The sequence below is a fragment of the Martes martes genome (genome assembly GCF_963455335.1).
Source record: "Martes martes genome assembly, chromosome: X".
Classification (NCBI taxonomy): domain Eukaryota; kingdom Metazoa; phylum Chordata; class Mammalia; order Carnivora; family Mustelidae; genus Martes; species Martes martes.
Window position 1 is genome coordinate 52,765,840 of NC_137897.1, and position 12,486 is coordinate 52,778,325.

Sequence of the window (12,486 nt, forward strand, 5' to 3'; positions counted from 1 at the left end):
AGTAACAGCAGCTAATATTTACTGAACATTTTCTATGTGTTAGGTATTACACTAAGTGCTTTCTTAACTTCACAACACCCCTATGAGGTAGTAAATGCTTGCAAATGAGGAAACTGAGGTATAGAGGACTAAGAGAACAGGAAGGGAACTAATCCATCTCAATAAAACATACTTTCAGCCACTATTGTATATCAGGCCTTATGCTAAGAACTAAGGAGAGAGATAAGAGTAAAAAATCTCAGTTCAGCAGGAGCAACAGATAAGCAACAAGTGAGGCAAGCATATTCCTGGACTTCTGCTTGATACTGGAGACTGAGCGATGAATGAGACACAGTCCTCCTTTCAAAGATCTCAAAGTTTAGTGGGGGATATCAATGTGTAAACAAAAATTAAATACTGTTCTGATAAGTGCCATAAGAAAGATTAAGTAAAAAATGGGACAGATTATGCAGCAATTGATTGTTTTAAATCAAAGGCCTAAAGAAACTATGTTATTAAGAACTATGGAGAGGGGCCCATGGATGATTCAGTCAGTTGAGCATTTGACTCTAGGTTTGAGCTCAGGTCATGATCTCAGGGTCATGAGATGGAGCCCTGAGTCGGGCTCCATGGTGGGCATGAGGCCTGCATGGGTTTCTCTCTCTCTACCTCTCCCTCTGCCCCTCACCCCGACTCAGGCACTCTCACTCTCTCTCTAGGGTGAATAAATAATTCTTTAAAAAAAGAATTATAGAGAAACTAATTGATCTAAATCAAAGCCTCCCCCCCACAAAAGAATGTTAATCTAATTTTATTTCAGCTTGGTCATTTGTGTTCCATTTTTCATTCTATTCCAAAATGAATGATTAGTATTTGTTTTGCATCCAAGCATAACAAAATACTGCAGGAAGCTGCAGTATTGTAGTTAATGTAGTTAAACTATATAATAAACCAGTTAACTATTTATTAAACTAGTGAATGTAGTTAAACTATTCTGTTATTCCATTGCATGCCCACACTTTCTTCTTCCTCAATTTTATTCAGACTCCTCCCTCTGCTACAAGTGTTTTTCCTCCACATCTTCGTATCCTTAAGTCCTATGTTCCTTCAAAGCTTCATTCAAAAGCCTCTTCCTCCATCAAAAGCCTCCACCCCATCAAAAGGCACCAAACCCTTGTCTGTAGTCCCACAGTACTTCATCAGTGCTCTTGTGGTTCTGACCACTTTTTGCTTTACCTTTCAGTAATGTATTTACCTATATATTTCTCTCTGCTGGAGTGATTTCTTTTTCTTTATTATATTTTTTTTATTTTTTTATTAACATATAATGTATTATTAGCCCCAGGGGTACAGGTCTATGAATCGCCAGGTTTACACACTTCACAGCACTCACCATAGCACATACCTTCCCCAATGTCCATAACCCCACCAACCTCTGTCTCTGCTGGAGTGAGTTCTTTAGTGGAAGGTTCACTTTAATGAAACCATGATTTTATTTTAGATGTGTTGGAAACCTATTTTGTGTTGTATTGTGTCTCATGGGCTTCAGCCTTCGATCTTAAACATATGAAATTACGTCACCAATCTGGAAATGTATACTTTCTACTAGTGGCTTTTTTATTTTTATTTTATTTTATTTTTTTAAAGATTTTATTTATTTATTTGATAGAGAGAGATCACAAGTAGACGGAGAGGCAGGCAGAGAGAGAGAGAGGAGGAAGCAGACTCCCTGCTGGGCAGAGAGATGCGGGGCTCCATCCCGGGTCCCTGAGATGGTGACCTGAGCCGAAGGCAGAGGCTTAACCCACTGAGCCACCCAGGCGCCCCTTCTAGTGGCTTTTTTAAATGGCCACCACCTTCAAACAACAACTGACTAAAATGTATCTTATTCTTTTAGGCCTTGCCCTCATGCTTACATAATTTATAGAATAACTTTTTTTTTCTTATGCATCTACTGTTAGACATTTAGATTGTTTACATGTACTTAGGTTGTATTCATGCACATTACAATTTTCTTTTTATAATTTCCTTAGGACCCATTTCTACCAGTGGAAATACTAAGTCAAAAGCATGGATCAGGGGAGGGAGCATGTGATAGGCAGAGCTTTAGGAATGATAGACACAGTTGAGGAATTGGAGGGAGGCAGGTGGCTATATAGCCAGCCAAAATCATATGTTCTGTGTTAAGAAATTATGAAAAGCCCCTCTGCTTGAATGTATCTTGCCATGTATGAGCTGTCACAGTGTTTGATACCCTCACCATATGTGGAACTGTTTATTTTCTGGGGCACATTCAGCCATTATCAGGAAACACTATAGGGTATTAGGTTGTCAGTATATCCATTGGCAGGACTCTGGAGGCATGAAACACCAGTCTCATAAATTTTGAAAAGCACAGGGGATTGGAACAGGTTCTGTTATCTTTTATCTGGAATAAGAAGGATTAGATAACCATCAAAGTGCCAAGCTCTGAGGAGCCAAGGGTCAAATGAAAGCATTGAGCATTTGGTAGGTTGAAAGAACAGAAGGGGAAGAGGGAAGCAAAGGAAGGACTGCAGAGAGAGATAAATATGTTTCATTTAACAGGACTTGGAATTGTGTTAGGTTTGGGGGTACAACAGAAGTGGTGAGATCACCTTATACTAGGGAGAGATGATTGAGTTCTGAGCAGCCAATAGATGACTTTCGATAGAATTGTAGGGGTGATGGCCTGAGGGGATATCCAGTTCCAAATTTGCTTCTGTAGACATTAGAAGACCATGAGGATTTTGGACATCAGAAAACCAGCATGGCAGAAGAATTTAGGGCAGCAGAGCAGACTCAGAACATACAGGTATGTTCACATCAGCCATCACACAGGATTACAACTACTAATGTGCAGTAGAGGCCAGCTGCCACTACCTTTTTTGATGGGAGAATCTTTAGAAATGGTAGGTGTCTTTGAGGAACTGGAGGGAGTTATTTATATTCACCTATTGGTTGACTTCACTGATGTGGTGTGGGGGCTGTAGCTTTTAAATACTTTAGTTTTCTTTTTTGGTGGAGACTGCAAAATCTATTGCAGAACTGTAAATTCTACATGGGAAAAAAAAAACAGGGTCCCCAAGTTGCAGTAGAACATGGAACTCTCTGTGTTTGATTCTATAAGAATCAAACTGCATTTTCCAGCTCTATCCCCTGGGTCACTCCTGGGTCACCCCTGGGACTCGGGTTCTCTTACTTTGGTTCCTCATGCTACCACACATTGTTCTTGGCCTCTTCACCCTGAGTATAAGTATAGATCACATTCTTTGGGTTCCCACAAAACAAAAAAGATGAGCTCTTATTTATCAAAATACATATTAGTAAATACTGAGGGAGAACTAACTGGATACCCTGTGTAGAAAATAAAGGTAGGAATCTGTGCCATTCCTTAGAATCCCAGATAAAACAGTAAAGAGCATTCTTTGGACATTAGATGTCTTCCCATACGGTGGCTTTCCTTTGGCCATGTCACCTTGGCCCAGTCTTTTCTTGGTAACACTCTTCCTTATTTGTTAACCCATCCACTATGCTCCTAGGATGTCCTAGGGAAATGCCAAAAACTTTAACACATATCCAGCAAAAAGAAGGTCACATTCTAATAACAAACCTTTATATGATACTGTGAGCATTTGACACCTACATTGCTAGGAACACTAGTGAGTGACCTGAACCCCCTTTGAAGCAGCCTGTGATTGATGTATTGCTTCAAGGAGACCCTCACTGTTCTAGGAAATATAATCCAGAGTTTGTGTACTCACATCAGGGAATATGTACAGGCAATGGGGCCTGCAGATAAGGTTTCCTCTGATTAGCTTCAGAGAGTTTAAGGCAGCTATGATGTGGTAGAGTAGGCCTTAGGAAATTCATTTGATCTCTGTAAACTCAATTTCTTCATCTATAAAACGGAGATAATACAGTCGGCTGAAAAGCCAAAAGAAATGATGCTTATAAAATTACCATATAAATTGCAAAATGTCATATATTAGTTTTATTTTTTTAGGGGATCTCCTTACCATTGTTCAGGAGAGTCATGGCTATTGTTAAATAAATACTTGCCTCTGACCACCCTGGAACCTTTTGCAAAGAGAGTTGCCTATAGGGGAAACAGCTTTGCTTGCAAATAACTTCATGGCTTGCATGTTTTCTTTTTCTTTCCTTTCTCTTCTTTCTTTCTTTCTTGGCTTGAATGTTTTTTATGTACACATAGGTCATTAATACATAAAGCATATCTCTTCCAGTGTGCCGTCACATCACAATGATTACCTCTGAATCAGGGCCTCTCAAAGTGAAAGTACCTGCCCCCCCCATAGTCTATTACAAATGTAATTGAACAATTGATTGGCAATATGTCCAACGACTTTTGCATGATGTAGGGATAGGCAGATATATAATTGTATTTATGGAGATACTGTCTCCCAACAAGTGAGCAGTAGCCAGAAAATGGCCAAGAAAGGACATGAGAGTGCCTTCCCATCAGGGCTCAGCTTTCAGCTTTAGTTGCAAGGTTACTAAAATCCTGTGCAGATAAATTGCAGGGTTTATAGAAAAACCAAAACTTTCTCCAAGAGCAAGCCCTTGTTTCTTTGCCTAATGTTTTTAAATCCCAGCAGACATGATCTGGCATTTGGCAACAGGGCAGTGTCCTGAGCTGTATACAAATTGGGGAAGAGAAGTGCTATTATTAGAATGGATTTATTTGTTGTAAGTTATAAATATATGGGCTTTTTCAATTCCATCACCCTCAAAATTGTGTCTGTTTCCTGCAATGGAGCAGTTTCTCTGCCTTTAATGTGCTTGCTTTGTGCCAGGTATTTTTGCCTGGCTAACACATGAACCTTGTGAAACTGATTCCAAGGTACTTTTCTTTCTTTGTTTGTTTGTTTGTTTGTTTGTTTTTTCTCTTGATGCCCAAACTGCCAGGGTCAGTAGTGGCTGTGGTGGACTGACAATGAGGTGGCAGTAAGCTGAGCTTTTTCCTCTGGCCTCCCTTGACCCATTCCATCCATCATCGAGAGGGCACTAAGCCAGCATTCCGCAGAGTATCCTCACCAAACTCACTGAGACTGAAGGGGAACCATGTTTTCAAACAGTCATTACAAAGAAAAAGAATGAGACTTAAAGTTTGTAAAATTATGGTGGTCTCTTTGTTGATTCTTTTCATTCCAGAAAAATATTACTCTTCTTTAGGAAACTTTCAAAACCTTATGCTCTTCCAGGACCTGAACTGCTTCCTTAAGAAGCACAATATAGGGAACTCTCTTGGCCAACAAAATATTAAAAAATTAACCATTTTTTCATTTATGCATTCAGCTAATGTATATGGAGATTCTTCCTTTCATTCCAGCCTGGAATGACAAAGAAGATTAAGTTTTTTCTTTGTCTCCCTCATGAGCTAATGAGGAAGATATCTGCTGTTTCCTTTTATAATGATCTATCACATTTCATATACTGCTGGGTATTTTCATACGGCAATGACACAAGGAAATGACTGAAAAGTGGAGAGAGGTTGGAGAAGAAGAACTTGAGTGTGGATTTACCTACTCTCAAGGCTCCATTTTGGAATACTGGGATTGCAGTTTCAAAGGACTATTTTGTAACCTCACCCCATGGCACTGCAGACAATAGAATCTTGCTGCCACTGGCGGCAAGAAAATGGGTGAGAGAATAAAATGGGTGAGATTAGAAATTAGAAAAAGTTAGAGTTCATTTCCTTTTCTAAAAGTATCTACTTTATGCATGCATCATAGCAGAGCAAAACCACCACTAGAAAAAAGAAAGATAGTGTATGACCCCTGAGAAGTCACTGAACTCTCTGGAATTCTGCAAAGATGTTAATGGTATTTGTCCTCTCTACTTCATAGGTATGTTGTGAGACGATGTATGGAAAGGGATTTACTAATGTTAAAATATCTTACAAATGTCGGGGATTGCTATTAGGAACTTATGTATGCAGATCTGCCTTTATTAGTGACCTTTGCACTTTAAAGACCTTTGCACGCTTTTAAATTACATCATTTGTGCTACAATTTACAGGGCACTCTTGATTTCCTTTTCAGACTCCTCTCTCAGAAACTAAGAATTATTGGCAACAAAAGGCACACTAGAATTTATATATATACTTCACATACCACAACATTTACCCTTTGTAAGTGTGCCATTCCATGGTTTTTAGTATGTTCAAGAAGTCACGCAAGCATCACTATTATCTAATTCTAGAGTATCTTCATCATCTTGAAAAGATACTCTGTACCCGTTAGCACATACTCCCAGTTTCCCCTCTCTCAGACTCAGGTAAACACTAAAATACTTTCTGTCTCTGTGGATTTATAAATTCTGGACATTTTATATAAAAGGAACAACACAATATGTGGCCTTTTTATCTGAATCCTTTCATTTAGCAAGGTGTTTTCAAGATTAACCCATGTTTTAGTATGTATCTGTACTTCATGCAATTTTCTGGCTAAGTAATAATTTTTGGATTGTATGGTAACTCCATGTTTAACTGACAAAGTGTTTTTTTTAATAGATACTGCACTGTTGTACATTCTGATCAGCAGTGTACGAGGCCTCAAATTTCTCCACATACTTACCAACAGTATTATCTGTTACTTTATTATTAATTGTTAATTATTCCCATCCTAGTTGGTATGAAATGGTATTTCATTGAGGTTTTAATTAGCATGTAGCTCATGGCTTTTGATGTTGTACATTTTTTCAAGTGGTTGTTGGATGTCTGTATATCTTCTATAGATAAATGACTATTCATATTATTTGTCCATGTTTTAATAGAATTATTCCTTTTTTATTATTGATTTGTATGAGGTGGGGGTCCAAACTCATTCTTTCCCATGTAGATATCTTGCTGTCCTTGCACAATTTGTTGAAAAGGTATCTTCTTCCATAGAGTTGTCTTATTATCCTTGTTGAAAAACTATTAATCATAAATGTATGAACTTTCATCTGGACTCTTAGTTATAGTCTACTTAACTATATGTCTCTCCTCAGGCAACTATCATAGTACTTTGATTACGGTAGCTTTGTAGTAAGGTCTGAAATTGAGAAGTGTGAGTCTTCTAGATGTCTTTCCTTTTCAAGATAGTTTTGGCTATTCTAGGACTCTTGCATTTCCATATACTTTTTTGGATCACTTTGTCAATTTCAGGAAAAGTGCTAGAGGGTTTTTTGATACATATTACATTGAATCTGTAGATCAATGTGGGTAGCATTGCCATGTTAACAATATTAAGTCATTAAGTTCATCAATACAAAATGGCTTTCCATTTATTTAATTGTTCTTTAATTTATTTCAGTTAAGTTTTATGGTTTTCAATGTCTGTTTTACAGTTATTTGTGAAACTTACCCCTAAATATATTATCCTTTTTTTAAATTAACATATAATGTATTATTTGCCCCAGGGGACAGGTCTGTGAATCATCAGGCTTACACATCTCACAGCACTCACCATAGCACATACACTCCCCAATGTCCATAACCCAATGACCCCATCCCTACCTCCCCAACCCCCAGCAACCGTCAGTTTGTTTCGTGAGATTAAGAGTCTCATGGTTTGTCTCCCTCCTGGTCCCATCTTGTTTCATTTTTTCCTTCCCTACCTCCCACAACCCCTACCCTGACTCTCAAATTCCTCATATCAGAGATCATATAATAATTATCTTTCTCTGATTCACTTATTTCGCTCAGCATAATACACTCTAGTTCCATCCATGCCATTGCAAAATGCAAGCTTTTGTTTCTTTTGATGGCTGCATAGTATTCCATTGTGTATATATACCACTTCTTTATCCATTCATCTGTTGATGGACATCTATGTTCTTCCCATAGTTTGGCTATTGTGGACATTGCTGCTATAAACATTTGGGTACACATGCCCCTGCGAATTGCTACATTTGTATCTGTAGGATAAATACCCAGTAGTGTGATTGCCAGGTCACAGAGGAGCTTTATTTTTAACTTTTTGAGGAACCTCCATACTGTTTTTCAGAGTGACTGCACCAGTTTGCATTCCCACCAACAGTGAAGGAGGGTTCCCCTTTCTCCACATCCTTGCCAGCATCTGTCATTTCCTGACTTGTTAATTTTAGCCATTCTGACTGGTGTGAAGTGGTATCTCATTGTGGTTTTGATTTGTATTTCCCTGATGCCAAGTGATGTGGAGCATATTTTCATCTGTCTGTTGGCCATCTGGATGTCTTCTTTGCAGAAATGTCTGTTCATATCTTCTGCCCATTTCTCGATTGGATTATTTGTTCTTTTTTTAAAAATTTTTATTTCTTTTCAGCGTAACAGTATTCATTGTTTTTTCACCACACCCAGTGCTCCATGCAATCTGTGCCCTCCCTAATACCTACCACCTGGTTCCTCCAACCTCCCACCCGCCGCCCCTTCAAAACCCTCAGGTTGTTTTTCAGAGTCCATAGTCTCTCATGGTTCACCTCCCCTTCCAATTTCCCTCAAATCCCTTCTCTCCATCTCCCCTTGTCCTCCATGTTATTTGTTATGCTCCACAAATAAGTGAAACCATATGATACTTGACTCTCTCTGCTTGACTTATTTCACTCAGCATAATCTCTTCCAGTCCCGTCCACGTTGCTACAAAAGTTGGGTATTCGTCCTTTCTGATGGAGGCATAATACTCCATAGTGTATATGGACCACATCTTCCTTATCCATTCATCCGTTGAAGGGCATCTTGGTTCTTTCCACAGTTTGGCGACCGTGGCCATTGCTGCTATAAACATTGGGGTACAGATGGCCCTTCTTTTCACTACATCTGTATCTTTGGGGTAAATACCCAGTAGTGCAATTGCAGGGTCATAGGGAAGCTCTATTTTTAATTTCCTGAGGAATCCCCACACTGTTCTCCAAAGTGGCTCCACCAACTTGCATTCCCACCAACAGTGGAAGAGGGTTCCCCTTTCTCCACATCCTCTCCAACACACGTTGTTTCCTGTCTTGCTAACTTTGGCCATTCCAACTGGTGTAAGGTGGTATCTCAATGTGGTTTTGATTTGAATCTCCCTGATGGCTAGTGATGATGAACATTTTTTCATGTGTCTGATAGCCATTTGTATGTCTTCATTGGAGAAGTGTCTGTTCATGTCTTCTGCCCATTTTTTAATATGATTGTCTGTTTTGTGTGTGTTGAGTTTGAAGAGTTCTTTATAGATCCTAGATATCAACCTTTTGTCTGTACTGTCATTTGCAAATATCTTCTCCCATTCCGTGGGTTGCCTCTTTGTTTTGTTGACTGTTTCCTTTGCTGTGCAGAAGCTTTTGATCTTGATGAAGTCCCAAAAGTTCATTTTTGCTTTTGTTTCCTTCGCCTTTGGAGACATATCTTGAAAGAAGTTGCTGTGGCTGATATCAAAGAGGTTACTGCCTATGTTCTCCTCTAGGATTCTGATGGATTCCTGTCTCACGTTGAGGTCTTTTGGGGTCTCTTCTTGTTCCATATAAATTTTAGGATTATTTGTTCCATTTCTTTGAAAAAAATTGATGGTATTTTGATAGGGATTGCGTTAAATGTGTAGGTTGCTTTAGGTAGCATACACATTTTCACAATATTTGTTCCTCTAATCCATGAGCATGGAAAGTTTTTCCACATAAAGTATTATATCATCTGCAAAGAGTGAGAGTTTGACTTCTTTGCCAATTCGGATGCCTTTTATTTCTTTTTGTTGTCTAATTGCTGAGGCTAGGACTTCTAGTACTATGTTGAATAGCAGTGGTGAGAGTGGACAGCGCTGCCATGTTCCTGACCTTAGGGGAAAACCCCTCAGTTTTTCCCCATTGAGAATGATATTCGCTGTGGGTTTTTCATAGATGGCTTTGATGATATTGAGATATGTATCCTCTATCCCTACACTGTGAAGAGTTTTGATCAAGAAAGGACACTGCAATTTACCAAATGCTTCTTCAGCATCTATTGAGAGTATCACAGGGCTCTTGTTCTTTCTTATATTAATGCATTGTGTCCCATTGGTTGATTTGCAGATGTTGAACCAACCTTGCAGCCCAGTAATAAATCCCACTTGGCCGTGGTGAATAATCCTTTTAATGTACTGTTGGATCCTATTGACTAGTATTTTGATGAGAATTTTTGCATCTGTGTTCATCAAGAATATTGGTGTGTTATTCTCTTTTTTGATGGGGTCTTTGCCTGGTTTTGGGATCAAGGTAATTCTGGCCTCATAAAATGTGTTTGGAAGTTTTCCTTCCACTTCTATTTTTTGGAACAGAAGAATAGGTATTAATTCATCTTTAAATGTTTGGTAGAATTCCCCTGGGAAGCCATCTGGCCCTGGGCTCTTGTTTGTTGGAAGATTTTTGATTAGTGTTTCCATTTCCTTGCTGTTTATGGGTCTGTTCAGGTTTTCTGTTTCTTCCTGTTTCAGTTTTGATAGCTTATTCATCTCTTAGGAATGTATCCATTTCTTCCAGATTGTCTAGTTCACTGGCATATAGTTGCTCATAATATGTTCTTATAATTGTTTCTATTTCTTTCATGTTGGTAGTAATCTCTCATCTTTCTTTCATGATTTTGTTAATTTGGGTCCTTTCTCTTTGTTTTCTTAAAAGCCTGGCTAGGAGTTTATCAATCTTACTAATTCTTTCAAAGTACCAGCTCCCAGGGTCATTGATCTGTTCTACTGTTCTTTTGGTTTCTATTTCATTGATATCTGCCCTTTATTATTTCTCTTCCTCTGCTAGGTTTAGGCATTATTTGCTGTTCTTTCTCTAGCTCCTTTAGGTGTACTGTTAGGTTGTGTACTTGAGACCTTTCTTGTTTCCTGAGAAAGGCTTGTATTGCTATATACTTTCCTCCTAGGCCCGCCTTTGCTGCATCCCAAAGACTTCGAACAGTTGTGTTTTCATGGGTGGATGTTCTTGCTCATCCTCTGGGGGAAGGGTCTGTTGCAATGATTCTCAAATGTGTTTGCCTGAGGTGGAATTGCACTGCCCTTGCCAGGGGCCAGGCTAAGTAATGTGCTTGGGTTTGCTATCCAGAGCTTTTGTTCCCTGAACCCTTTCCGTAGAGCTTTGGAGGACAGGAATGAGGGTGGCGGCCTCCAAATCTCTGGCCGGTAGGAACAGAGAGCTCAGGGCCCCACTTCTCAGTGCGCCCTCAGAGAAAAGCAGTAAATCCCTTCCATTTCCCTGGTCTCTGCCTGTACTCTGAGCTCACCTGGCCTGTGACTGAGCATTTCTATTTCTGGTGTACGGCCCCCTTTGGAGTCTCCAAACCCAGCAGATTCCTGCAGCATACTCCTGCACCACTCTTCCTGAAGGAGGAAGGAGGGTGGTCTCTCTGGATCTGCCACTTGTGGGGTCCCTGCTTAAAAAGCAGTGGCCCGACTGTACCCCAGATCATGGTTTAAGGTAAGCCCAAGCTGAGAGCACACTCTTTGTCTCCGTCTCTGCAGCTGGCTTCCCCCACTCTGACACCTGGGAGCTCTGCTACATTCAGGCACCCCGTCTTTCTGTGACCTCATGGGTCCTGAGGCCACACTGTCCCCACAAGGGCTCCACCCCCTGTTTAGCCTCTGGAGCAACGTCCCTCAGTGGAGCAGACTTCTAAAAGTTCCAGAACCCAGCTCCTCCCTCAAGTCTATCTTCCCATTGCTTTGGATTCACTTCTCCACACGTTCTACCTTCCAGAAAGTGGTTGATTTTCTGTTCCTAGAGTTGCTGCTCTTCTTCTCTTCTATCTCCTGTTGAGTTCATAGGTGTTTAGAATGGTTTGATAACTAGCCAGCTGAATTCCTGGGACCTGATGACATTTCAGTCTCTTACTCCACCATCTTGCTTCCTCCCTAAATATTTTTTTTTCTTTTTGATGCTTTTTTATAGATGGAGTTTTTTTTTTTCTTAATTGTATTTTGGATTATTCATTGCTACACTGTAGAAATACAATTAATATTTGTATAGTGATCTATTATACTGCATCTTTGCTGAATTCATTTATTAGCTCTGTTACTTTGTGTAGTTTTTAGAATTTTCTTCATGCAAGATAATATCATCTGAAAAGAAATATTTTAACATCTTCCTTTCATTCTGTATGCCTTTTCTTCTTTCTTTCTTTCTGTCTTTCAGCCTTTCTGTCTTTCTGTCTTTCTGTTTTTCTTTCTTTCTTTTGTCTAATTGCCCCAGCTAAAACATCTACTACCATGCTGAATAGCAGTGCTGAGAGCAGACATTGTTTCTTATCTTAGGGAGGTACCAAGGAAGCTTTCAGTCTTGTCTTTCACCACCAGTTGTGGGTTTTTCATGGATACCTATTATTGGGTTTGCTATCCAGAGCTTGGTTGAGGAAGTTTCTATGTAATCCTGGTATTTTTATCATGAAACCTAGTTAGATTTTATCAAATGCTTTTTCCTGTGTCTGTTCAGTAATCACTATTGTGGCTTTTGTATTTTATTCATTAAACTGATATTTCATGGATTTTTGTTTTCTGAACCAAC

The 12,486-nt window shown here is 39.4% G+C and overlaps 1 pseudogene across 1 annotated transcript in view; it reads left to right on the plus strand.

Moving 5' to 3' along the window:
- Window positions 1-2,767: 2,767 nt before the first annotated feature.
- LOC308337377 (shugoshin 1-like) overlaps window positions 2,768-12,486 on the plus strand; it is a 56,565-nt pseudogene continuing 46,846 nt past the window's right edge. The window contains exon 1 of the transcript in view: window positions 2,768-2,812. The product of the transcript in view is annotated as a shugoshin 1-like (transcript). The remainder of the gene's footprint in view (window positions 2,813-12,486) is intronic.